Source organism: Rhinopithecus roxellana, chromosome 16, assembly GCF_007565055.1.
Source record: "Rhinopithecus roxellana isolate Shanxi Qingling chromosome 16, ASM756505v1, whole genome shotgun sequence".
Taxonomy (NCBI): Eukaryota; Metazoa; Chordata; class Mammalia; order Primates; family Cercopithecidae; genus Rhinopithecus; species Rhinopithecus roxellana.
The window spans coordinates 98,375,456-98,403,317 of record NC_044564.1 but is presented as its reverse complement, the minus strand read 5'-3'; the positions used below and the strand labels follow the sequence as shown (position 1 = coordinate 98,403,317).

The following is a 27,862-nucleotide window of genomic DNA, read 5'->3' as shown; positions in this document are numbered from 1 at the left end:
GGGAGAGGAGGCTATTCAAGATAAATAACAGGCCTTACATATAACTGGTATTTTCTACGAACTTTCTTTTGTTTCTGCTAACTTACACTAAAAACCAATACTTCTGGTATATAAGGTGCTGGGGGACAACATGTAAGGGAGGAAAGAAGCCCAAGGTTACCAAAAAGAAGAATGCTATTATCAGAGGGGGTCCCACTTTCCTGGTTTGTGCATCCCCAGAATGAGAATGAAACTGCAAAGCTGCCTATGGCAGATGTTAGCCATGCTGCAAGGGGCTGGGAAGCTTTCCCAGGACCAGCTATTTCGTAGGGTTAATGCCAGTCCCAGAAATTTATCAACTGCTTCGAAGAGTCGGGAACTCTTCTCAGTAGTGCTTGCCTTTAAGAAAATCAAACTCTTCGCAAACTCTTAGATTGTACTTTATAAACATGGCAAAACTTTAATACTAAGATTCATCCATTTTATCTGTTCCTTCAGCTCTGTCTTTCCTGGCCTAAATAATAAAGTTATGGAAAAGTGGGGTTTCTCACGTAACTAGGAGACTATCCCAAATAAACAAGTTATAACACTAGTGACTATTCATTACATACACACACATGCTGAAAAGGTACCCATTTAAAAAGCAACCCACTTAAAAAGAAATTAGCAATGGCTTAGTCTTATATCCCAAACTGTAAAGTATAGAAGTTCCCCCACAGAGGATGAGGTTGCCTTATCAATGGCCTCATGACCCCAATTCTATCTATAATTAACAGTAGTAAATAAGGTTTTGGCAGATAGCGAACTGGATTAAGGAATTTAAAATATAAACAACTTCTGTCAAGAAATAAACAGAACAATTTTTAATGTAAATTTCATCTACGTACTGAAACGTAAATTTTTTTCAAGTCACTACAAAATTTAAATGAATCCCCCTTCTTCTGCTCTTCATCAACCACAACAATGAATTCACTGCAGTTCTCTCTCAATTATTTTCTCCATTCCAAAACATTTTACAGCCACTTGCTACATACACGAAAACTTTCTAGCTGAATTCTGCAAAGACACAAAAAAACTGTTGTCTGTGGACTGCCTCCCTTCTCCCTCAAGGCTATTTGCTCTAAACCTTCAAAGAAAATTTCTAACCCTTAGATTTGGGCCCCGGACTGTTCCTTACCTTCCCATGTCTCCATTTCATGCTTCTTGTAGTCTGTTGAAAAGTTCTATTGCAGCCATGAAGAAACAGAGATTACAGGACAAGTCCAGTTTGATGACTACCCTTCCGACACTTGGTCAATTTCTCTAAGCCGGGACTACGACAGTCATCCTCACAGGTCAGTTTACAAGCTGGTCATGTGATTACAAAGTTCAGGCTCTAAGGTCACAACGTGTATGGAGTTCGTTTATTACCAAAGGTTATCTAAGTGGAACTGATAGACTTATTTTCTTTAGTTAACAATACTGCCTAGCACGTCTTTCTGAAAACTATTATGGGAACCATTTCATGGGAAATTCTCTTCCAGTCTTCTTTAAGCTAAGATTCTAAAATTAAAAGGCAGCATTTAAAAATAATTTATTTAAAAGGGTTTTGGTATATGGGGTTTCTTTTCTTCTTTTTTTTTTTTTTTTTCAAGAGTTATTCTATGCTATAGTCTTCCGTACTGGATTAGAAAATTTAAAGCCAAAACCTTTGGCCTAAGGGAAAGACAAAACGGAAACTCAATGTTAGGTATGTAGGGTTTTTCGGGGGGGTATGGGGGACGTGCAGGAGTGGGATTCCCTGTTTTCTGTCATTATAATAAACAATGACAAGGCAAATTCCTCTAAGAAAATTAATACATGGAGCTAAGAGTTGTTTGCAGGGCTTACTTTTAACTCTAGCCCTTCATTTCTATGCTCTGGTTATCTATACTAGTTTGAAATAATGCTCTGATTACACACATTAGTTTGAAGAAAGTAAACTAAGTCTGCAAAATCCTTTTACAAAGCAAAAGTTACTAATTTCACCACCCCCCATCCTCACCCTTAGCCAAAAGTTTACACCTTCAAACTAAGCTTCTTGCTTCATTCCCCTAAAACTCGGAAGATCTTAAACAATCTTCATGCTATAGCTTCCCTGATTTGTGAACCACACCAGCAGCATGCAGCAGAGTGTGTAACACCAAGTGTGCACATACACACTCATACCTTACCACAGTACCCCAAAGGCTGGCAAATTGGAGCCACGTGCTAATGGCACATGATGTCAAACATTCAGCTAAACATTCAAGTATCAGGACACAATAAAAGCACAAGTTCCACTAAGAAGGTGGAATGGACCCAAGAGAAACTGATTCCTGAGGATAAATGTTTTTTAACTGTGTCAAATGTTTCATTCTATGAAATCTCCCCTCCCAATTTAGCTTTAGGAATAACTTAAAGGCTATGCACACTTTACAGCAGTATTCCAGAAAAAGGAGACCCTTCTGGGAGTAGGACTGGAATCTGCCACTTAGCAGCCATATAACTGAATGGCAAATATTGCTACTACCATTACTAGAGGGTTTTTCTAACCAATAGAGGGCATTAGGGTCATCTTACAAAGTAGGGCCTAAAGAGAAAGTGACCAGTGATTTAGAGGAAAAAGGCTACAATTTGTCTAAAAATAAATATTCTGCCACTGCCATGACACACTTTACCCCATCATAAATACACTGACCAGCTTTCCCACCCCCACCCCAACCCCATGGATTAATATTTTCTTCTCAGTCCCTGTGGATTTAATGTAGTTCTTAAATGATTTTAGTAAAGTGACTACAAATAGAATGAGGGTGGAAAAAATGGAAAGGGAAGGTCCACTAGCAAAAAGCTACTCAATTGGAAACACTTAAAGGGCAGCTCTCTGTCTCCCTGAAGGATGTGGATTTATTAGAAATATCTGTACACAACAGAGGTGTAGTAAGCCTCTGCGCTTTATTGTACCAACTTTTGGAGGACAAGATGAATAAGGAGCTATTAGTCTAATTTCTGCTACCAAGACTGAAGCAGACACCTTGATTTTCAAGATGAGTCCAACTAACAATCCTTGATGCACCCGTAAGGCTGAGAACAAATCTTTAACATAACTTAATGAGACAATTAAGTTTTATCTTTGGATATAGAGCCACATTTCTTCAGCACTGTCAGTCCCACAAGTTTTTTGAGAGCACTTTATAGACTCTACTGGGAGGAAGAGGGAAGAGAAGATGAACACACACCACACTGCCCATGTGAATGCAAAAGATGAACTCTAAATCTTATTTATTTATTTATTTATTTAATTTTTTGAAACAAGACTTCGCTCTGTCACACAGGTTGGAGTGCAGTGGCGCAATCATGGCTCACTGCAGCCTCCACCTGGGCTCAAGTGATCCTCCCGCATAAGCCTCCCACATAGCTGGGACTACAGGGGACTACAAGCATGCACCACCACGCCTGGCTAATTTGTAAAAATGTTTTGTAGAGATGAGAGTCTATGTTGCCCAGGCTGGTCTTGAACTCCTGGGTTCAAGTGATCCACCTGCCTTAACCTCCCAAAGTGCTGGGATTACAGGCATGAGCAACCACACCTGGCCTAAACACTAATTTTTAATTACGGCTCCAAGTAAGATTGTTTAGCTGGGGATGGGTGTGCACACCAGTAGTCCCAGCTGTTCAGGAGGCTGAGGCAGGAGGAAGGCTTGAAGCCAAGGGTTTGAGGCTGCAGTGCACTGACTATGGCGTGTGAATAGTCACTGCACTCCAGCTTGGGCAACAGAGTGGACTCATCCCTATTTAAAAATAAAAATAAAAAAAAGGAGAGAGAGAAGAAAAGTCATTTAAGATTAACAGAACTACTGGAATTTATAAGTGGGAAGGAGAGAGAAAACAGGAAATCAACATTTTCTACTCGCTAACACTGGCTTTGAAATGTGGAAAAAAGGTAGATGAACAAAATGATAAATCCAAACATACGCAGCATTTGCATACGGCAAATCTAATGGAGTCCAAGTTATTATTTTTTAAATTTTCTTTATATAACATCCTTTGTAAAAATGAAACCAAATAAAAACAAATCAAAAAGGAGGGGCAGGGTAAAATTAAAAAAAAAAAAAAAGGAAAGGAAAGAGAGAAAAAAAATAAAATAATAAGATTTATTGTTTCTCCTCAGCATCCTCCTTGGTCTCCTCCTTCACCGAAAGAGCTTCTAGTTTTTCCGCCACTTTTTCGTAATGATCGTTTTTTGGCCGATCTTTTCTTTTCTTTCTCTCCAATCTCTTTCCTGCATTCTTCAAACCTTGTTTTGAATTTCTGTGCATTCTCAGCATTCAGGAAGCGGATGGCCAGCAGCTCTGGCTTGGGGCACTCGTCATTCCAGACTCAGGCATGGTCATTACCCACGTTGGGTTTCAGCTCCACCATTGGCGTGATGCAGCGGTTGGCACAGATCTTCCGGGTCTTGTCCCTCCTCATGAGGAGGTGGGTGGTCCCTTTCTCCTTGTGCTTCAGGAGCTTGACGTCAGCAGTGGCTCGCTTCTTCCATTCAGGGAGATCGTTCTCTGAGGCAAATCAGTTTCGCCCCCATTTTAAAAAGTTCCTCTTCGGCCGCGGGCGATGGCTAACTCCTGTAATCCCAGCACTCTGGGAGGCCGAGGCGGGTGGATCACCTGAGGTCAGGAGTTTGAGACCAACCTCGTCAACATGGTGAAACCCCGTCTCTGCTAAAAATACAAAAAATTAGCTGGGTGTGGCGGCGGGCGCCTGAGGCAGGAGCAGAGATGGCGCCATTGCACTCCTGCCTGGGCGACAAAAGCGATACATCGTCTCAAAAAAAAAAAAAAAAAAGTTCTTCCTCATCTTCCTCCAGCGTTTTAAAATTTCTTGCTCAGGAAGAGAAACTATTGGCTCAAACTGAGGGCCATGGTTGGACTCGTCTGCATTCTCAATGGAAGTATCCTGGTCCTCCTCAGTGTCCTTGACAGGCGCCATGAGGGCGCGACGGCGGCGGCGGCGGCGGCGGCTCGGCTGAGTCGGTCATCGCTGGCTCCGCGGCCTCTCGGCGACTACTCATAGCTCCTTCCCTCTGCGTCTGGCCATGGAGTCCAAATTATGAATGGCAGAACCTTAGTTAACCACCAAGAGGTTGTTTCCACTTTCATTTTAAAGATGGACAAGCTGAAGCTCAAAGAAAGGAAGAGGCAGGAGTCATCAGACCAATAGAGAAGAAAATCAAATATCCTAGTCCTGTATTCCACTAAACCACATATCTTGAGGACAGGAAAAGGCAAAGCCTCTTTTGAGATGTTCTTAACACCATTTCCCATATGTTTATTCAAACAGACGCTCTCAAAGATGACTGCAGATTTTGAGGCTGAAGGGGTAATGTAAATTTAGTCCTTCAGGGTAAAACAAAAGACAGCAAATCTAGTGGCCACATGATCACTAGAATCATTTCTGCCTTACTTGTTTTTAAGAACCTTTCAATGAATGTCTGATGCAAAGTGAAAGCCAGGTGACCATTTTCAAGGAGAGGGACTTGTATTCATTTTAGAAAATCAGGACCATGCAGCAAATGTTTAAAATTCCTTTTTAAACTTACAGAGGTTAAAACAAAAAACAAGAGCCCAAGATCTCTGGTTCTCATCTGTCAGATCCTTGATACAGACATTCCCTATGGCAAGGGAAAGAGTAATTTAATTCACCTAAATAGGAATAATGAAATCACAGTCAAACGAAGTCCATATTATCAGAAACAAAGCTCCTGAAAGTGAAAAAAGAATGAGAGCAACAAAAAACATCCTTGGATACAATTTCCAGTTATGCCTTCAACTCCTGGAGGTTGAAACAATTCATAGTTCAGGAAAAAACTCAAGAGTTGCAAACTAAAATAAAATATTCCAGAAACCAGGTTTTAAAAATCCAGGTCTACAAACACTCATGCAGTGCCTCCTATTAGCTAGGCACTATGCTGGCTATGTTAACATAAAATAATATTATGTGATCCTTGCCCTAGAAACACTCATCATCTGCTGACCTCTCCAACCTTATTTCTCACCACTCCATACTAACTCACGTGGAGTGCACATACACTAAACAGATAAATGACTGTATGATGTTATGAGTACTGTAACTAAAGTGGGTAAGAAAAGTGTTAAAGAAACAAAGATGAAGGAGCAATTCATTAGAATAGACTGAGGTGCCACAGAGGGCATTACATTTGAGCTGAACCTTGAAGTTCCACAGGCAGATAAGTAGGAAAGGTATTTCAAGACCTGAAGGAAGAAGGAGAAGGACTAAAGATGATCTCAAAAGATTCTGTAATGCCAACCCTATGTAAAAGAGTAATATGACTGGCTGTGGTGAAAGGAAAAAAAAAAAAAAAGACTACAGAGTGTGCTTTAAGAAAAAAAAAAAAAAAAAAAAGGCTGGGCGTGGTGGCTCACGCCTGTAATCCCAGCACTTTGGGAGCCAAGGCGGGTGGATTACCTGAGGTCAGGAGTTCAAGACCAGCCTGGCCAACATAGTGAAACCCCATCTCTACTAAAAATACAAAAATTAGCCAGGCGTGGTGGCACACGCCTGTAATCCCAGCTATTCGGGAGGCTGAGGCAGGAGAATTGTTTGAGCCCCGGAGACGGAGGTTGCAGTGAGCCGAGATCGCACCACTGCACTCCAGCTTGGCCGACAGAGTGAGACTCTGTCTCAAAACAGCAAACAAAACAAACAAACAAACAAACAAAAAGACTGGCTGGGTGCGGTGGCTCACACTTGTAATCCCAATACTTTGGGAGGCCGAGGTGGGAGAATCACAAGGTCAGGAGATCAAGACCATCCTGGCCAACATGGTGAAACCCTGTCTCCACTAAAAATACAAAAAATTAGCCAGGCGTGGTGGCAGACACCTGTAGTCCCAGCTACTCAGGAGGCTGAGGCAGGAGAATGGCGTGAACCTGGGAGGCGGAGCTTGCAGTGAGCCAAGATCGCGCCACTGCACTCCAGCCTGGGCGACAGAGGGAGACTCTGTCTCAAAAAACAACAACAACAACAACAACAACAACAACAACAACAACAACAACAAAGAAAAACAAAAAAAGAAAACCAAAACTATTATAGAGTATGCTTATATAGGCTCAGCAAGGTGGCTCACACCTGTAATCCCAGTACTTTGGGAGGCAGAGGTGTGTGGATCGTTTGAGTCCAGGAGTTCAAGGCCAGCCTAGGAAACATAGTGAGACCCCTGTCTCTGTGAAAAATTAGCCAGTATGATGGCACACGCCTGAAGCCCCAGCTATCCTAACTGAGGTGGAAGGGTTGCTTGAGAGCCTGGGAGGTTGCAGTGAACTGTGATCATGCCACCCCACTCCAGCCTGGGCGGCAGAGCAAGACCCTGCCTCAAAAAAAAGAACAGCCTCATGTTAACAACCAAATGCAATATATGTACTTTTAGATCCTGATTTGGACCAAACAATTGTAAATATATGTACTTTTAGATCCTGATTTGAACCAAACAACTGTAAAAAGACATTTTTGGGACAATCCAGGAAATTTAAATATGTGTAAGACATTTAATTAGATAAGTTTGCTACCTGCAAACTGAGGAACCTGGAAAAGGTAAGCTTTTCCTCCATTTAAAATTTCTCGCAATTCCCCAGTCAAGATTTTATCCATGAATTTTTAAAGTATCCCAATCAAGAAGAGATTATAATATGAATAAATAAGTCCTTTTTGAATGAAAAGAAAACAAAGGAATCAGATACAGGGCATATAAATATAAATGCAGTCAACTATTGTGTCTCCTGAGAGGTCTAAACAAGTTGGGACTTAATCATCCCGTGACTGTTTACCTTCTTCTCAATTAAGAAAGACCCAGATTGGCCCAGAGATTAATGCAAATAAATACTCTAGCTCTGAACACAGCAACAGCTCAAACTGCTGTTAAGCAACATGTGACGCTGAAGTAAAAAAAGATCAAAGTTGTAAAAAGCAAGTCTCAAACTTGGGGCAGAGTAAATTGACAGGCTTTCTCCTTTGGTGCTGCTGTAAAGGCAGACCACTTGAAGGTTAGTTGTTTCCAAGCCAACTCTGGTTTCAGCCCTGACTTCTCTGGTTGTTTCATTTGTCCATACATCCATCTACCTGACCTAGAGATAATGTCAGATGACATAGGAAAAGATTTCTATCCAAAAAGAACTCAGTTCTATGTGAGAACTCTGGGAAAAGGCAAGATAAAATACCCCCAGTGAGTGTGGCATGATCTCATTGAGTCCTATCAGTGGTTCCCAGGAACCTAAGGTACAAAGGCCCACACTCCTAAGGCCCTCCTTCTATAACCCAGCTCTTCCTGACTTCTTCAGCTTCATTTCCCACCACTCCCTGTAAGTACCCATTACTCCAGCCATGCTGACCCACTTACTTATAGTGCAAATATTATACTAAGCTGTTCTATTTGCCTGGAATAACTCTTCTCACTATTTCTTTATAGTTTCCACTCCCACTTACTAATCTTACTGGACTCAATTTAAAAATCCCCTCCTCTGTAAAATATTTTAAGGCTCCATTCTCCCAGACTTAAAATCAGACAAAGTCAAATCGCACCCTTCTTCCACGCTGCCTGAATCCCTAAAATATACTATGATATTACTCATCAAGTAGTATTTTTATTTTACAATTCTTTCTTATTAATCTCATGTACTCCAAAGAGTCAAGCCCAGGGCTGTCTTCAGTTTAGTATATAAAAGGCTTTCATAATACATTAAAGCAATTAGATTGGCCCCTCGAGAGGTGTGTGTGTTGTGTGGGTGGGGTACAGTTCTTCTGCTGAACTTCTTAATAGGGCATTCATATTCTGCTTCATTTTCACATTTTCTAACTCTTTCATCTTATCTCACGAAAGGTTTTTTCCCCTAGACAAACTCTACTTCAGAGTCTCCCATGTGTCAGGCCCTCTGTTAAATACACATTTTCTGATTTAGAAGCCACCTGAGACTAAATCTTCCAACAATGAAGGGCTGGTACTGGTAGTCAAAGGTTCCTGATCAGTATGTCATTTGCTGGGTTCCTGCATCAGTGAAGAACCACATGTTGCTGACGATCTTTTGATTAACACATATAATATATGTATCTGTCACTGGATTCCAAAATATGAGACCAAGGACTGTGCCTCATATTTTTGCCAACCAGTGTATCTCCAGTGCTTGAATATTTGTTGACTGAAGGAAGGAAGGAAAGGAGTTGCTTCAGAGAGCAGCAACATAGGAAAGGGGGGAAAAAAACCCTTCAGGAATACAAATAGACCACCTTAGGCCAGCCATTCCTGCAAAGCCAAAACGAGTTTTCCCAGTCCCAATTCCAACTCCAGTAAATCCTACCTATACACAGAGCTCTCCTCTAATTGAGGGATTGGCTGTAATAAATCTGACAAGATCAGTTCCAAACAGCAAGTGGCAATCCTACCTGCACCAATTCTATCACTTTCTACTCTACTAAAAATTGAACTCTCTAAGGATAGGCACAGGTAAAAGGACAACAGGGGCTTATGCAGTCTTTCTTTAGGGTAGAACCTGGCTCCTGATGGCAAAGGAATCTATTTTTATCAGACAAGAAATAACGCACATAATCCCAATCTGAGTCAACTACACTCAGCAACTGAGCCCTACCCTAGGTCCTAGAGTCAGGAACTGCTCCCCTGAATCTCACATCCTGATATCCAACTGCCTCCTGGGCATCTCCACCTAGATGTATCCATCAATAAGCACCCCAGACAAGTCCAAACCTGTTTTCCTTTAAAAATCTTTTCCTCTTTCTGGGCTCCCTGTTCAGTGAAAGGCATCAACCACCCAAGCCAAAAACCTGGCACTCTTTCCATGGCTCCTTCCTCCTCTTTGACTACACCCACATACAACCTGTCATAAATCCTGTCTTTTCTACCCCCTCAAAAGTAGCTGAATCAGCTACCCTGAAGAGGTATTTACTAAAAAAAGATGGGATAATTTCAGCATCACTTAAAAATTATTAAATAGGGCACAGTGGTTCACACCTGTAATCCCAGCTCTTTGGGAGGCTGAGGCGGGTGGATCGTTTTGAGTCCAGGAGTTCAAGACCAGTCTGGGCAATATGGCAAAATCCCGTCTCTACCAAAAATACAAAAAATTAGCTGGGTGTGGTGGTGCACGCCTGTGGCCCCAGCAATTAGGGAGGCTGAGATGGGAGGATTGCTTCTTGAGCCCCGGGAGGCAGAGGTTGCAGTGAGCAGAGATCGTGTCACTGCACTCCAGCCTGACTGACGGAGCAAGACCCTGTCTCGAAAAAAATAATAATTTTTAAAATGAAAAAAATATTAAGGGGAAAAATCAGTATTTATCTTGCCTTTCCTAGATGAATTATACCACAGGGTAATAAGCAGCTATGGATAAATTTCTTTATAGAAGCATTCCAGCTGATAAATAAATGAGGCACACTGGAATTAGAATAACACTGTGAAATAACAGATTCTAGATACCAATCATCAAATGCTGCTACATTACAAAAAGAGAGAACAAGACAGTACATATCTTCTGGTGGAAGAACTCAACACCCCCATGAAGTAGTCTTGCCAAAAATGTTGGAGCTGAAGGTTTGAAGTTGACTAAGTCTCTATATCCATCTTCTAAAATAAAAGAACTACAAAGTTCAAAAGAACACATTCATCTACATTACAAGGATGTAATCGGCAACATCTGGGTGTGGTAAATTCAACAAGACAAACCACCAGTGTCTTAACTTAGAGGGCAAAAAAGATGGAGGAGAAATCTACAGATTAGGAAGACTAATCTGGGCAACAAAGTGAGATCCATCTTTACAAAAAATTTGCCAGGTGTGGTGATGCATGTGCCTGTAGTCCCAGCTACTTGAGAGGTAGGAGTATCACTTGAGCCAGGAGTTCTAGGTTACACTGAGCTGTGATCATAACACTGTACTCCAGCCACTCCAGCCTGGATGACAGAGCGAGAGTGAGACCCTATCTCTTAAAAACAAAAAACCCTCGCACCACTGCACTCCAGCCTGGGCAACAGAGCACGACTCTGTCTCAAAAAACAAAAGCAAAAAAACACCAAACAAACCCCACACTTTTAAAGGATAAGGATACATGCTGCAATATTAACAAATGAAATAATAATACTTAATACTTGCTTCAAAATAAAGTGGAAAATGAATGGGTGGAAGTATGAGTGGGACAGTTTTAGCCATTGGATGATGTTTGTTGAGGCTGGTACATGGCTTCATTATACTACTTTGTATTTCTATTTTTGTTTTATAAAAATTAAAGCACACAAATAAATCTTGAATCCATCTATTTGTTTCTGTCATCACTCTCACAGTCTTGGCCACCACTATCTCCCATCTGGCTTATTTCAGTAGCTTCTTTTATGGGTATGTCTTGCTTGCTCCTTGCTTTTTCCTTTCGCTTTTTCTGCAATCCGTTCTCCATCCTGGCTGCTAACACTCAAGTAAAACCATGCCAGTTCTACTTAAAACCTTTCACTGCCTTCAGAATAAAGCACCCTCCCAACCTCATAAGAGCCTTCCTCTCCCTTCTCCCTTCTTATATTCCCAGTGCTCTCAGAAAATAGTGCTATTTGCAGTTTCCCAAATGCGCCTTTGCATGTAGTGTTATTTCTGCCTGGCTAGTTTCCATGAATTATTTAATTCTCAGCAAATTCAGGCATGACATCTTCTAAGAAATCTTCTCCTACTCTTCCCTGCCCTAAAGGTTCCAATTCTATGAATGTCCACTGTTTCATCCCTTTGTGGGCCTGCCTCCATGTGTCCATGGGTCTGTGAATATTCCAAGAATAAGGGACCAGGGTTTTTTTTTTTTTTTTTTTTTTTTCTGAGACGGAGTCTCGCTCTGTCGCCCAGGCTGGAGTGCAGTGGCCGGATCTCAGCTCACTGCAAGCTCCGCCTCCCGGGTTCACGCCATTCTCCTGCCTCAGCCTCCCGAGTAGCTGGGACTACAGGCGCCCGCCAGGTCGCCCGGCTAGTTTTTTGTATTTTTTTTAGTAGAGACGGGGTTTCACCATGTTAGCCAGGATGGTCTTGATCTCCTGACCTCGTGATCCGCCCGTCTCGGCCTCCCAAAGTGCTGGGATTACAGGCTTGAGCCACCGCGCCCGGCCGGGACCAGGGTTTGATTCATTTTTGTATTCCTGGAATCTATCACAGAACACAGCAAAAATGGGTACTTGATATATGTCTGATGGATTAAAAAAAAAAAAAAAAAGGCCTCGGCTTCCAAGAAATCCATAATTCTACAGAAGGAGCTAAATAAAATAAGGGGCAGCCTGGAATTACATACTTAAGAGTCAAACTTGGTATCAAATAGAAACTATACAACATGCATTAATTTTGAAAACTCGGGCAAAGCACTTCAGTTCTCCTAAGTCTGTTAAATGGGAACAGTGATTCTTCAGGGTTATTGATAAATAAGTATACAGTTTAAAGCAACTAAAATTATCTTTAACAACACAACCCTATGTTCACATGACAGTGAGATAATTTAACAAACTCCAAGAACACAGGGTATGTGCCATCGCCCACTGGCAGCTCATCTGACCCGAAAGGCCATGGGCACCTTCTGTCAATAGGAACCTATCACTGCTTGGTAAACTGAGGAAAGGGGATACTGCTTCCTTGCTATTTTCTAAGTTCCTATTCCCTCTCTGTGTATAGTCACTCATCTTTCTCTTTGGTGAATCCTGAAATATTATTCAATCCTGGACTTTGGAACTCAAGTTTTTGTTAGTTTAACCTTTAAACATGTTGAGTAAAGGGAATGGGTATCAGAGATTAGGATACACACTCCAGCACAAGGGACAATAAAACTTCATGCTGCTCCTGGACATCCTGGAACTGCAACTCAGGCCCCATTCTCTCAGCTCAGGACTTTTTATTTTCTCTTTTATAGAAAGATAGAATAAGCTGGGCATGGTAGCATATCCCCTATGGTCCCAGCCACTTAGGAGGATGGTCCCACTAAAGGATGATCGCTTGAGGCCAGGAGTTCAAGACCAGCCTGGGCAACATAATGTAACCCTGTGTATACATACATACATAAATAAGCAAGCTAGCCAGCCAGCCAGCCAGGCATGGTGGCAGACGACTATAGTCCCAGTTACTTGGGAAGCTGAAGCATGAGGATCACTTGAGCCCAGGAGGTCGAGGCTACAGTGAGCCATGATCATGCCATTGTACTCCAGTCTAGGAGACAGAGCAAGACCCAGTCTCAAAAAAAATAAATAAATAAAATAATCTCATGCTTAGTAGGGGGAAAAATGACAACCAGAAAACAAAATTTAAAAAAGGAAAAAAGCACTTTCTAAATTTTATTTTTATTTTACGTTTCAGGGTATATGTGCAGCATGTGCAGGTTTGTTACACAGGTAAATGTGTGCCATGGTGACTTGCTGCATGTATCAACCAATCACCCAGGTATTAAGCCCAGCATCCCTTAGTTATTTTTCCTAATGTTCTCCCTCCCCCTGCCCCCCAACAGGCCCCAGTGTATGTTGTTCCCTTCCCTGTGTCTGTGTGTTCACATTGTTCAGCTCCTACTTATAAATGAGAAAATGCAGTGTTTGTTTGTCTGTTCCTATGTTAGTTTGCTGAGGATAATGGAGCTGCAAGGGACACAATCCTGTTCTTTTTTATGGCTGCATAGTATTCCATGGTGTAATGTACCACATTTTCTTTATCCAGTCTATCATTCATGGGCATTTGGGTTGATTCTATGTCTTTGTTATTGTGAACAGGGCTGCAAAGAACATATGTGTGCATGTAACTTTATAATAAAATCATTTATATTCCTTTGGGTATATACCCAGTAATGGGATTGCTGGGTCAAATGGTATTTCTGGTTCTAGGTCTTTGAGGAATCACACACCGTCTTCCACAATGGTTGAACTCACTGATATTCCCACCAACAGTATAAAAGCATTCCTATTTCTCTGCAGCCTCACCAGCATATGTTGTTTCTTGACTTTTTAATAATCACCATTCTGACTGGTGTGAGATGGTATCTCATTATGGATTTGATTTGCATTTCTCTAATGATCAGTGATGTTGAGCTTTTTCTGCTATGTTTGTTGGCTACATAAATGTCTTATTTTGGGAAGTGTCTGTTCATGTCCTTTGCCCACCTTTGTAATGTGTTTTTTTCCTTGTACATTTAAGTTCCTTGTAGATTCTGGATTACACCTTTGTCAGATGGACAGATTGCTAAAATTTTCTCCCATTCTGTAGGTTGTCTGTTCACTCTGATGATAGTTTCTTTTGCTGTGCAGAAGCTCTTTAGTTTAACTAGATCCCATTTGTCAAATTTTGCTTTTGTTGCAATTGCTTTTGGTTGTCTTTATCATGGAATCTCTGTCTGTGCCTATGTCCTGAATGGTACTGCCTAGGTTTTCTTCTATGGATTTTATGGTTTTGGGTTTTACATTTAAGTCTTTAGTCCATCTTGAGTTGATTTTTGTATATGATGTAAGGAAGGGGTCCAGTTTCAATTTTCTGCATATGGCTGGTCAGTTCTTCTAGCGCCATTTATTAAACAGGGAATCCATCCTTTCCCCACTGCTTGATTTTGTCAGGTTTATTGAAGATGAGATGGTTGTAGATGTGCGGTCTTAGTTCTGAGTTCTCTATCCTGTTCCATTGGTCTCTGTGTCTGTTTTTGTACCAGTACCATGCTGTTTTGCTTACTGTAGCCGTGTAGTCTAGTTTGAAGTCAGGTAGCCTGATGACTCCAACTTTGTTCTTTTTGCTTAGGATTGTATTGGGTATATGGGCTCTTTCTTGGTTCCATATGAATTTAAAATAGTTTTTCCTAATTCTTTGAAGAATGTCAATGGTAGTTTAATGGGAATAGCACTGAATCTATAAGTAACTTTAGGTGGTATGGCCATTTTCACAATATTGATTCTTCCTATCCATGAGCAAGGCACGTTTTTCTATTTGTTTGTGTCCTCTCTGATTTCCTTGAGCAGTGGTTTTTAGTTCTCCTTGAAGAGGTCCTTTACTTCCCTTGTTAGCTGTATTCCTAGGTATTTTATTCTCGTCATAGTAATTTTGAATGGGAACTCATTCATGACTTGGCTCTGTGGTTATCTGTTGTTGGTGTATAGGAATGCTTGTGATTTTTACACACTGATTTTGTATCCTGAGACTGCTGAAGTTGCTTATCAGCTTAAGAAGCTTTTGGGCAGAGATGATGGGATTTTTTAGATATAGGATCATGTCATCTGAAAACAGACAATTTGACTTCCTCTCTTCCTAGCTGAATACCTTTCTTTCTTTCTCTTGACAGATTTCCTGGCCAGACCTCCCAATACCATGTTGAATAGGAGTGGTGAGAGAGGGCATCCCTGTCTTGTGTCAGTTTTCAAGGGGAATGTTTCCAGCTTTTGCCCATTCAGTATACGATATTGGCTGTGGGTTTGTCATATATGGTTCTTATTATTTTGAGGTATATTCCTTCAATGCCTAGCTTATTGAAAATTTTTAACACGAAGGGATGTTGAATTTTATAGAAGGCCTTTTCTGCATCTTTTGGGAGAATCTGTGGTCTTTGTCTTTAGTTTTGTTTATGTGATGAATTACGTTTATTGATTTGTGTAGGTTGAGCCAGCCTTGCATCCTGGGGATGAATCCAAAGTGCTCATGATGGATAACCTTTTTGATGTACTTCTAGATTCAGTTTGCCAGTATTTTATTGAGGATTTTTGCATTGATGTTCATCAGGGATATTGGCCTGAAGTTTTCTTTTTTGTTTTATCTCTGCCAGGTTTTGGTATCAGGATGGATGCTGGCCTCATAAAATGAGTTAGGGAAGAGTTCCCCCTTTTCAATTGTTTGGAATAGTTTAAGAAGAAATGGTACCAGCTCCTCTTTGTACCTCTGGTAGAATTCAGCTGTAAATCTGTCTGGCCCTGGGCTTTTTTTTGGTTGGAAGGCTATTTATTACTATCTGAATTTCAGAACTCATTATTGGTCTATTCAGGGATTCAACTTCTTCCTGGCTCATTCTTGGGAGGGTGTATGTGTCCAGGAATTTATCCATTCCCAGATTTTCTAGTTTACTTGCATACAGGTGTTTATAATTGTGTATTTCAAGAGTTCAATACACCAAGCTGAGGGAAGAGGTGCTTTCGACCCCAAATAACTTTCCTTTCTGAATCTCAGGTTGGAGTGCTATTTAAAGATATTACCTGGAAGTATCTTTTTCCTGACCCATTCAGTAGTTTAGCCTTCTTCAAAACTTACTGTGGGGAAGGAGGAGGCAGGTACAGTGGGCTTTGGAGTTAAACATGTTCAGTGTCCCACAGTAAGATACAGTAAGTTTCTGTGAGCCTCCACTTCCCTTACCAAAAAAAAAAAAAAAAAATCGGATCAGGCCATTTTGGTTGAGAATGTATGTAAAATACTTATCATTATCAGTAAAGTGCTTATCATAGGCCCAGCAAACCTAGCAGTAGTTATTATTTTCCTTACTTCCAGGACCATGAGTCAGATTCTCCACAAGAATCTCTGTTTTCAAGCCCACTAGTGGGACAGAGTGCTTGCTCAGACATCCGTAGGGAAGAGATCTCCCAGAGGAGCCATCAAAGACCACTCTCCATTCTTTGCTCCAAAATTAGAGACAATTTAAGGCTGGACACAGTGGTTCACACCTCTGATCCTAACACTTTGGGAGGCTGAGGCAAGAGGATTGCTTGAGGCCAGAAGTTTGAGACCAGCCTGGGCAATATAGTGGGACACCCATTTCTAAAAAAATTAAAAATTAAAATAAAAAAAATCAGCTGGGCATGGTGGCACATGCCTGTAGTCCTAGCTACTTGGGGAGCTGAGGTGGGAGGATCACTTGAGCCTAGGAGGTCGAAGCTCCAATGAGTCGTGATTACGCCACTGTGCTCCAGCCTGCACAACAGAGACCCTGTCTTAAAGAGAGAGACAGAGAGAGAGAGAGAGAGAGAGAGAGAGAGAGAGAGAGAGAGAGAGAGAGAGAGAGAGAGAGAATGAGAATGAATTCAGCATTCAGAGCAGGTCAACACTGAGCCATTCCCATTCTGTGCTAAGCTGGGGATGGGTAGGTCAAGATGAATGAGGCAAGATCTTGTCCTTCAAGAGTTCAAGCCAGTGTTAGGGATAATGACATCTATCTTAGAAGAGGGACAAAATACAAGGTGTGTTCAGAGAAGAGGTGCCTGTCTTAGCTGGGGTTGCCAGTAGCTCACCACTATTTTCTTGGAACCTAATATGTATCTGATGAATGTCTGGAAGGGTTTCCCAGAGGAAGTGATAGCTGAGCTGTGCAGCTATACTGTTAGCTCCTTGTGTCCCAGAACCTTGTGCTTTTTGATAAGGTTTCCAAATAAAATTAAACAAGGAATTTAAAGCAGATGTCAAGTAACAAAGGATAGGTTTTCACTGCTGACTTGAACCACTCTTCTCTTCTGCCCCTCACTCTCATAGTCCCAGATTCCCAGGACCAACCTTCATTTGGAACAAAAGACAAGATTTACTCTCCATAGAACTGACCCTGGGCTCAGATGTGTAAGGACAAATCAGTGTGGAAAGCAGAGAAAAAAATAGTTGAAGGACTGAGAGGAGACCAATGACTTCTAGAAAATGCTTCCCTGGGACTTCTTCAAGCATCCCTTCTTGATAAGCCTGCTTGGACAGATACGCCAGCATCTCTGCAGGACTTAAACGGCACTGCAGCTAAAGGGACGAGTACCAGGAACGTAAGCAGGGGAGCGCACATCTCAGCATTATGCAAAGGAACCTCATAGATACTCCCCTCTTCTCAGTTAACTGTGTTAGCAGATGGGCCAGTTGCAAATCACACCAATCTAAGAATTTGCATGCCAAGGAACTATACCCTTAAAAATGATCCAATTTCAGTCACAACTCTTGTACTGTGGGTAAGGTAAACCCCCATATATCCTAGCAATGTCAATGCAAAGTAGTAGTTTGGGTTTTTCTTTCTTTTTTTAGCATCTTCAATCACACAACCATTATACAAATTGGTATAACATTTTGAGAGGTTATTTTTGGCATTATTTATTAAAGCCAAGCCCATGCTTTAAAATGCCCACGCCATTTACTATAGCAATTCTAATTCTAGGAATGTACCCTACGGAAGTACTTGTGCAGCAGTGAGAAGATATTCATGGCAGTACTGTATATAGTAGCTAAATAAATTTCAAAATTCAAAGCCAGGAATGGTGGTTTATACCTTTAATCCCAGCCTTTGGGAGGCTGAAGAGGAAGGATCGCTTGAGGCCAGGAGTTTGAGACCAGCCTGGCCAACATGGTGAGACCCTATCTCTACAAAAAATTTAAAAATCAGCTGGGTGTGGTGGCCCATATCTGTAGTCCCATCTATTTGGAAAGGATCAATTGAGCCCAGAAGTTTGATGCTGCAGTGAGCTAATAAGTTGCTACTGCACTCCAGCCTGGGCAAGAGAGCAAGACCCTGCCTCTAAAATAAAAATTAAAAAAAAAAATTTTAAATTAAGGCCTGGTACAGTGGCTCATGCCTATAATACCACCACTTTTGAAGGCCAAGGTGGGCAGACTGCTTGAGCCCAGAAGTTTGAGACCAGCCTGGGCAACATGACAAGACTGTCTCTAAAGAAATAAATAAAAATAAAAAACACAAAAATTAGCCAGGCATGGTGCCACATAGCTGTAGTCCAAGCTACTAGGGAGGCTGAGGTGGGAGGATCGCTTGAGCCTGGGAGGTTGAGGCTGCACTAAGCCGTGAGCAAGCCACTTGCACTCCAGCCTGGGTGACAGGGCAAGACTCCATCTCAAACAAAACAAAAAATAAACAAGCGAATACAAATTAAAAGAAAAACTCAACCTCTGCAATCAATAGGGGGATGGCTAATAAATCTGTATAATACAAAGAATATTACTGGCATGTAAATAAGTCTATAATATCTTGTTAATGAAAAGAATCAGTTTGATCTCATTTACAAAAACATATATTTAAAAGTACATAAAATTTACAGATGGACTTCTGCCACTCTAGCCAAGATGGAGTAATGGGAACCAGATTTGGCTACCTGACTGGGGTAAGTACGGAGCTAGACAAACCATATAAAACAATGTTTTTCAGGTACTGGACTTCAGGCGGCAAAAGACAGTGACTCCAGAGAGAGAGAGAACAAACAAGGGAAGTCCTACAAATACCCACCGAAGCCCTGAATTTCCAGCCTAGAGCACAGGAAGGGAGAACCCAGGTAGAGCTCAATGGTCCCAGGAGTTGAGGATTAGAAGCGGGGAGTCCAGGAGGCCAGGGCAGCTGGAGTTCACAAATAAGAGGGCTAGCAGGGGGAGGGCTACGCAGAGAGAGCACAGCTGAAATCTACAGAGGGGTCCTCCAAGTCTTCAGCTGAGGACTGATCAGCACACATGTAAGAGAAAAACTACCCAAATCTGGGGAAAGAATCATCCCAAAGGAGCAGAGGGAACAATTCTGGGGCTCACATAGGGCCAAGAATAGTTTTTTTCTCCACCAGCCAGAATGAAAAACTTTCAAAGTTAGAGAATTTATTTCCTGAAGGTCCTAATTAGCATGTATATATCCCCCAACAACTGGCCCTCAGGTATTCTAAGAGCACTGATTCACTTATCAGATTAGCTGTTTGTCCTATTCAATCTATAAATGATAGAATCTAAGACAGGTGGTGATGGCAGGTTTGTGGCATGAGAGATGGATAAGTCAGCAGCCAGAGAGGCAAGTCCAACGGGTTGAGAGAATAGATCCTAAAAATATACTCTGTCTTAGGCTCATCTTGACATAGACAAAAGTCCACCACTATATGCAAAAATTCCCTTTGTAAATCAGCTTGGCACAAAAATGACTGTAAAGATAATATCATCATAACCCCTCCTCAATGAACTGGCTACCACAATGAAATTTTCTCTTTTTTTCTTGGTGCTTTTCAAGTCTCTACAACTCTGCCCAAACAGACATTCCCATTTAACATGTCTTTCTTCCTTGCAAGCGACACTCAAATGCATTAAAGACCACCTTGCAAGCCTATTCCTGGAAAAATGGCTCTTCACAATCTTATTTGCCCTTTTGGTCCCAGTGATACAACTGTGGATTCAAAGCCTGGTATTACTCTTTAAATGGTGTTCACTCAGTCCTGGTGAAGTTCACTTTTCACACAAATAAGATACTTGGATTCCACTGAATGTTTCTATTCAGATCAAGTTAATACAAAGTTGGAGAGCTTAGATCCTTTATCAAGTAACTTTGAGAATTCTCAGATGAATGCAGCATAAAAAGAAATTGCTGAACTTCCAGGCTAAGACATTAAAAACTGCATAGAATGTAATTCCATCATTATAAAGCCCTAATTAAAAAGATAAACAAAAAGGGTAGGATGCTTTTTACAGTAAGTGCTTCACAACTAGTCATAATGATTTGAAAATCAACACTCAGCAAAATGATAATAGGCCTCCAAGAGGAAAGTGGAGTAGGCACATATAGTTGGTGTTCCAGTGTGGGTACCAGGTACAAAACTGAGAGGTAAAATCCTGGTCTCTTAAAGGCCCATATAGCACCTTTAAAATCCTGCATGTGTATATGGTGAATTCTATAGAGGTCAAACACTAGAAACTAGCAAAGGTTATTAAAATCAGTAGCAACACAGTATTTATTTCAATTGTTTCATAATTCTAATTATCCCAACCTTCCAACTTTCTCCATTCTCCCACAAAGCACCTAACAAATCCTTGTGAAATATAATAAGGGTTTTTGGTTTTTTTTTTTTCCCCAGAATGATGCAAAACTTGGTAAGCAGACACTGAGCCCACAAGGCTTTTGTCAATGAGCTGAACAAGGGACTGATTACAGGTCAAAATTTACATGTTCCTGGAATTCAGACAATTAAAAAGAGCAGTAGCCAGAATGCTTGGAGCCAGAAAAACTTTGCCACTTAGTACTTGTACAATCTTTGTTTTTTTTTTGTTTGTTTTGTTTTTTGTTTTTTTTTTTTGAGACAGAGTCTTGCTCTGTAGCACAGGCTGGAGGGCAGTGGCACAATCTCCGCTCACTGCAACCTTCGCCTGCTGGATTCAAGCGATTCTCATGCCTCAGCCTCTCAAGTAGCTGAGACTAAAGGTGTGCGCCACCATGCCCAGCTAATTTTCTGTACTTTTAGTAGAGACGGGGTTTCACCATGTTGGTCAGGCTGGTCTTGAACTCCTGACCTCAGGTGATCTGCCCGCCTCGGCCTCACAAAATGCTGGGATTACAGGCATGAGCCACCACGCCCAGTTCATTTCTGTTTTAAAACCAAGTTTTATTTGGCCATAAAACTTGTTGGCAGCTCACGAAACAGAAATTTCCTGAGATATAAAATAACTAATTGGCCAGGTGCAGTGGCTCACGCCTGTAATCCCAGCACTTTGGGAAGCCGACGTGAGATCACTTGAGGCCAGCAGTTCAAGACCAGCCTGGCCAACCAACATGGTGAAACCCATCTCTACTGAAAATACAAAAATTAGCCAGGCATGGTGGCACACACCTGTAATTCCAAGCTACTCCACTGGCTGATGCAGGAGAATCGCTTGAACCCGGGAGGCAGAGATTGCAGTGAGCCGAGATCGTGCCAATGCACTCTAGCCTGGGCAACAAAGCGGGACTCCATCTCAAAAAAAAAAAAAAAAAAAAAAAAAGAACTAGAATTAATCACAATCCCACAACCAAGCATAACATGAAATCCAGATATCATTAAAGAAATGCTGATCAGATCTGCATCTATACAAAGGTCTAACTTCTAAAAGGCAAAGACCTCAAAATATATATACATACTTATACACACACATATATTAGTATTTACAAAACATAAAGAGTTGCTAAAAATCAGTAGGAAAAAGACAAGCAAACTACCCAATGGACAAAGAATATGACCAAGCAAAGATGCCCTAATATGATTAGAATGAGTAACAATAAAAACTCAAAGTAAAGCAACCATTATAAACCATTTCTCATCAGATTGGCAAACAATTAAAAATAGTGATATATTTCAGTGGTGAAGTTTTGAAGAAATGGGTATGCGCATACAATGCTGGTGGTGGATGTACAACTTGAAAACAACTTTCAGGATCTACCAACATTTAAACTACACATGCTGTGTGACCCAAGAATCCCACTTCTCTCCATCTTAGAGATACACATTGTTCACAAAAATGTATGTATAAGGCACATTTATTACAATTTTAAAAAGTCAGAAGAAACCTCAATACTGATCAGTAGAGGAAGAGCCAAGATGGAGAGATGGTAACGAGATTAGAAACCAGACTTTTAGACTTCACCCAGGTAATCTGCAAGTCACTCATTCTAGATTTCAGCCAGGCTCCCAATCATTCAGCTAGTTCCTCCCTCCCATTGTTTATTAGCACCACATAACATCAAAGGAAATCACTCCAGTTTTGAGAACTAGTTTTGAAGATTCCAGGGTGGCCCTTATCCTACATAAGATATCTCTTCAATGGCTGCAATTGGTATATTCTGCCTGGTTTTTGTTTTGTGGTAAATATTTTCATTCTATTTTTGTATTTTATATAGTCAATTTCAGCAGCTGTAAGCGAGTCAACTGAATGGAAACACAATTAGCTAGCACAGGACATCTAGGAGTTATTATTTTGCCACTACAAATAATGCTACAGTGCAAGTTTCTGTACTTGTATCTTTTCTAATGTCTGTTGAGTTATTTTCAAAGGAAAAAGTCTTAGGGCTGGGTTATGAAGTTGGAAACTATAGAAAGCTTTATGACTGGCTCCCTACAGCTTTGTCAGTTCCCCTAGTGACTGGACCCATCCGAACCGCTGTGGGTGTCCACCAGCAGAGGGCAGCATCCACCAGCAGAGGGCAGCATCCCCCAGACCAACAGAGCCTCAGGATGCAGACACTAAGCCTGGGGAGTGAAGAAAAGTGATCAGAAGACAAAGGCAAAATCCACAGAACATGCTAACCAGGGCTACCAAAATTTGGGAGGTATGGCAGGCCCTCGTTCCTGCAAGATAACTGGGATTATCCACAACTAGCAACACCTAACACTCAGTGTCCTTGATTCCTTAACTGGCACCAAGATAAAAAAGTCACCTCCTTTTAAACAGCTATATATACAGGTATATATACAGATATATATGCTGGTCATGCCAAACCTTTATCAACTAGAATCTTGCCAAGCAACAAAGATTACTGAAGCCCTACCCCTGGGGAGACTAAGCAGGGGATGCATTATGCTGCTGGCCTCGTTTTGGCAGTTTCTGTTGAAAGACAGAATGGAAAGGGCAAACCTACATATCCATCACAAATGTCTGGTTTCTCATTCCCTTTTCTTGGCTTCATTTTAAATTGAGCTGGTGGCAAGGGAAGGATACTGTAGGCAGCAATGAATTGAAAGGTAACCATGGCTGGGTAGGTGGCTCACACTTGTTATCCCAGCACTTTGGGAGGCTGAGGCAGGCAGATCACTTGAGGACAAAAGTTCGAGACCACCCTGGCCAACATAATGAAACCCCATCTCTACTAAAAATGCAAAAAATTAGATGGGCATGGTGTCATGTGCCCGTAATCCCAGCTACTCAGGAGGCTGCGGCAGGAGAATTGCTTGAACCCGGGAGGCGGAGGGTGTATTGAGCCGAGACTGCACCACTGCACTCCAGCCCGGGCAACAGAGTGAGACTCTATCTCAAAAAATAAAAAAAATAGAAAAAAGGAAAAAGAAAGGTAACCACGAGCCCAGAGCAGTTAGGTTACAGGTCAAAGAAAACAGAAATCACTGTGGTTAAAATGTCTCCAACAGTGTTCACTTTAGATCATTAACCAAGTAAGTCATCCTAAATTAATCTGAACTAAAGTTTGGGCCACTCAATATTTCAGCTCTTGAGGGTCTAGGGAAATACCACATCCTTACCTATCAAGAGGCCAGACACAACAATTATTTACCGTTTGTTCACTGCCACTGATAATGCTAACTTCTCCCTGGAACATTTATATGATCCATATCACAGCCCACACTACAGTCATAATAAATAATACAGCATTAGTGAGAGTACAAAAGTAGGCTCTCTTATACCCTGATTGCAGAATTGAGGTGGTAGAAGGGTAGGGGTCGGGGCAGTATTTACCACCATTTGGGGGATGATGAATTTAGCAGCACCAAGATTCAAATGGATAAACTCTTTCACCTAGAAATTCCACTTCTAGGGTTTTATGCTACAAAAGTAATGCCATAAGTAAGCAAAGTATTATACCAGGATATTCACTGCAGCCCTGTTCTTAATAGAGAACAAATAAAAACAATCCAATTCCCACTAACAAAAGATGAATGAAACAAATCCTGGCATATCTATTAATGCAACCATTCGTTAAAACAATGAGACAGATCTATGAATCCTATCATGGAACAATCTCTAACACAAATTAGGTGAAATAAAACAAGCTACACAATTAAGTATGTAATTTTAATTAAAAAAAATTTTTTTTTGAGACAGTGTCTTCCTCTGTCGCCCAGGCTGGAGTGCAGTGGCGCGATCTTGGCTCAATGCAACCTCCGCCTCCTGGACTCAAGTGATCCTCCTGCCTTGGCCTACCAAGTAGTTGGGACTACAGGCACCTGCCACCACACCTGACTAATTTTTGTATTTCTGTAGAGACAGTGTTTCACCGCGTTGCCCAGGCTCACTCAAACTCCTGAGCTCAAGCAATCTGCCCACCTTGGCCTCCCAAAGTGCTGGGATTACAGGCATGAGCCTGGACTATAATTTTTACTTTTTTTAAAAAAGACTGCATGTTTGGAAAGTGTAGAGCCAGAGTATACATCAGACTGCCCAGGTTTCAATTTTGGCCCTGCTGCTTACTAGAAGTATGAAGTGTGACTTTACACTTCATCCTCAAACTTCAGTTTTCTTATCTGTAAAATGGGGAGGGGGACACATATTGCCTTCAAAGGATTATGATGAAAATTCAATTCATTTATTTTATTGGCTGGCCGAGATGGCTCACGCCTGTAATCCCAACACTTTGGGAGGCTGAGGCAGGTGGATCACCTGAGGCCAGGAGTTTGAGACCAGCCTGACCAATATGATGAAACCCTGTCTCTACTAAAAATACAAAATTAGCCGAGCATGGTGGTACATGCCTGTAATCCCAGCTACTTGGGAGGCTGAGGCAGAAGAATCGTTTGAACTTGGGAGGCAGAGGTTGCAGTGAGCCGAGATTGCGCCACTGCACTCCAGCCTGGGCAACAAGAGCAAAACTTTGTCTTAAAAAAAAAAAAAAAAGAAAATTCAAAGTCATTTGTTTTATATAAATATATAAAAATAACTGAATATATATATAAATAAGGTACCTGCAAATGCTCAGAAGACTCAGAAGATGATAATGATTATTATTAACATCACTACCTCTGGGAAGTTGAATTAAGGAGGTAACTTTGATTTACCAAGTTTTATACTTCTGTAAATAAAGAATTTTTCAGAATAGGCATGAAGTACTTTTATAATTAAAAGATATACCCTTACACCCAAGAGAAATGAAAATACATGTCCAAAGACTTGCATGTGAATGTTCATAGTAGCATTATTCACAAATGCTCATCAACTGGTGAATGGATAGATAAAATGTATGGCATATCCATACACTGGAATATATTCAGCACAAAAAGGAACTAACTACTCAAGTGCTATGGCACGGACAAACTTCAAAACCACCATGCTACATGAAAGCAGCAAGACATAGATAATACATATGGTATAATTCAATTTATATGACATGTCCAGAAAAGACAAATCTATAGAGACAATAGGATTAAGGATTGCTGAGTTTAACAGTAAAAGGGCAGAAAGGTTCTTATTAAGATGATGAAAATGTTCTAAAACTGATTTGTGGTAATGGCTGCAAAACTTGATAAATATACCAAACATCACTGAATTGTACAGAGCAAATTATATGATATGTGAAACATGTCTCATTGTTTAAAAAAAAAAAAAAAGGTTTAAGAAGATACATCCTTGGCCAGGTGTGGTGGCTCACGCCTGTAATCCCAGCACTTTGGGAGGCCGAGGCGGGCAGATCACGAGGTCAGGAGATCAAGACCATCCTGGCTAATACGGTGAAACCCCATCTCTACTGAAAATACAAAAAATTAGCCAGGCATGGTGGTGGTAGTCCCAGCTACTCGGGAGGCTGAGGCAGGAGAATGGCATGAACCTGGGAGGCAGAGCTTGCAGTGAGCTAAGATCACGCCACTGCACTCCAGCCTGGGTGACAGAGCGAGACTCCGTCTCCAAAAAAAAAAAAAGAAGAAGATACATCCTTACAAATCAGGCCTATTTTATTACACTCCTATAATGCTCTACCCTTGGGAGGGGCTTTAATTGCATTTCTCTATTTGATCCTCAGAAGTATCATGTGAAGTAGACAGAGTAGGGACCATGCTCTTCGGAGAAAAAAGAAAAATGAAGTCCAGATTAGGCCACAGCTACTGCTAACAAGTAAAGCACCCAGAGCCCAGATCGAAACACAACTAACTCAATAGATACAGTGGTAAAAATGTACCAAGACTTCAAGATTCCAGGGGTAATAACCAAACAGTGCTCACAAGCATACTGATGACCAGGGGCTTTGCCTGCAAAGTATACTCCTTTTTAAAATTCTTTAACTTTTTGAACAAATGTACACTTAAGAAATCTGACATAAAACATGCTTTTTGTTCCTTACACAGTCTGGCTAAAAGTCACATCATTATGGATATGAATAAATTCCCTGATACAAGAAGAAACTTCCTTTTCAGTAGCTCAAAAAATGCTTAGCATACATTGGGGATTCAAGAAATGCTTATTAGGCTTGGAGTGGTGGCTCACACCTATAACCTCAGCACATTGGGAGGCCGAGATGGATCGCTTAAGTCCTCGAGTTTGAGACGAGCCTAGGACACAGTGAGACCCAATCTCTTAAAAAAAAAAAAAAAAAAAAGAATTAGTGGGGTGTGGTGGTGGTGCAAGCCTGCAGTCCCAGTAACTTAGGAGGATAAGGTGGGAGTATCACCTCAGCCAAGGCGGTTGAAGCTACAGTGAGCTGTGACCGATACCACTGGACTAGAGCCTGGGTGACAGAGTAAGATCTTGTCTCAAAAAAAAAAAAAAAAAAAAAAAAGGAAAAGGAAATACTTCTTACTAATATGAAAAATAATTGCAAATTTTTAAAAAGTTTAATTTGAACATACTGTAAATGAATCTAGCATTTCATTTTGTACAGAAAAACTGCAGAGAAGTGACAAGAGATAAAACCTAAGCCATAAGCCACAAAGAAATGTTTTTGACGGGGTAGGGGTGGAAGGTGGTTAATTTTTGGCAATCATTTTGCTAAAAAGCCACAGGCATTCCCAGCACCAGGCAAGAAACCAAGAAAATAACAGCCGAGCGTGGTGGCTCATGCCTGTAATCTCAGCACTTTGGGAGGCCGAGGTGGGCTGAGCTCTTGAGCCCAGGAGTTTGAAACCAGCCTGGGAAACATGGTGAAACCCCTTCTCTAGCAAAAATACAAAAAAATGAGCCGGGCATGGTGGCATGCACCTGTGGTCCCAGCTACTTCAGAGGCTGAGGTGGGAGGATCGCTTGAGCCTGGAGGCAGAGGTTGCAGTGAGCTGAGATCACACCACCGCACTCCAGCCTGGGTGACAGAGTGAGAAAAAAACAAAAGCCTGGCATGACCAACCAATATTCCCCACACTTTTCTCCAGTCTACATTGACTAGGGTTTACACAACTGCAACAAGAAAGAATTGGTTCTGTGTGTAATATCCCATGTCCTTCACACTAAACTG

General features: G+C 41.3%; 1 protein-coding gene and 1 pseudogene across 2 annotated transcripts in view; both read right to left on the bottom strand.

The window, feature by feature from the left end:
• NR6A1 (nuclear receptor subfamily 6 group A member 1) overlaps positions 1–27,862 on the bottom strand; it is a 266,623-nt gene that overhangs the window by 80,210 nt on the left and 158,551 nt on the right. The gene's annotated exons all lie outside the window — the stretch shown is intronic.
• On the bottom strand, positions 4,131–4,545 carry LOC104664372 (annotated as a pseudogene).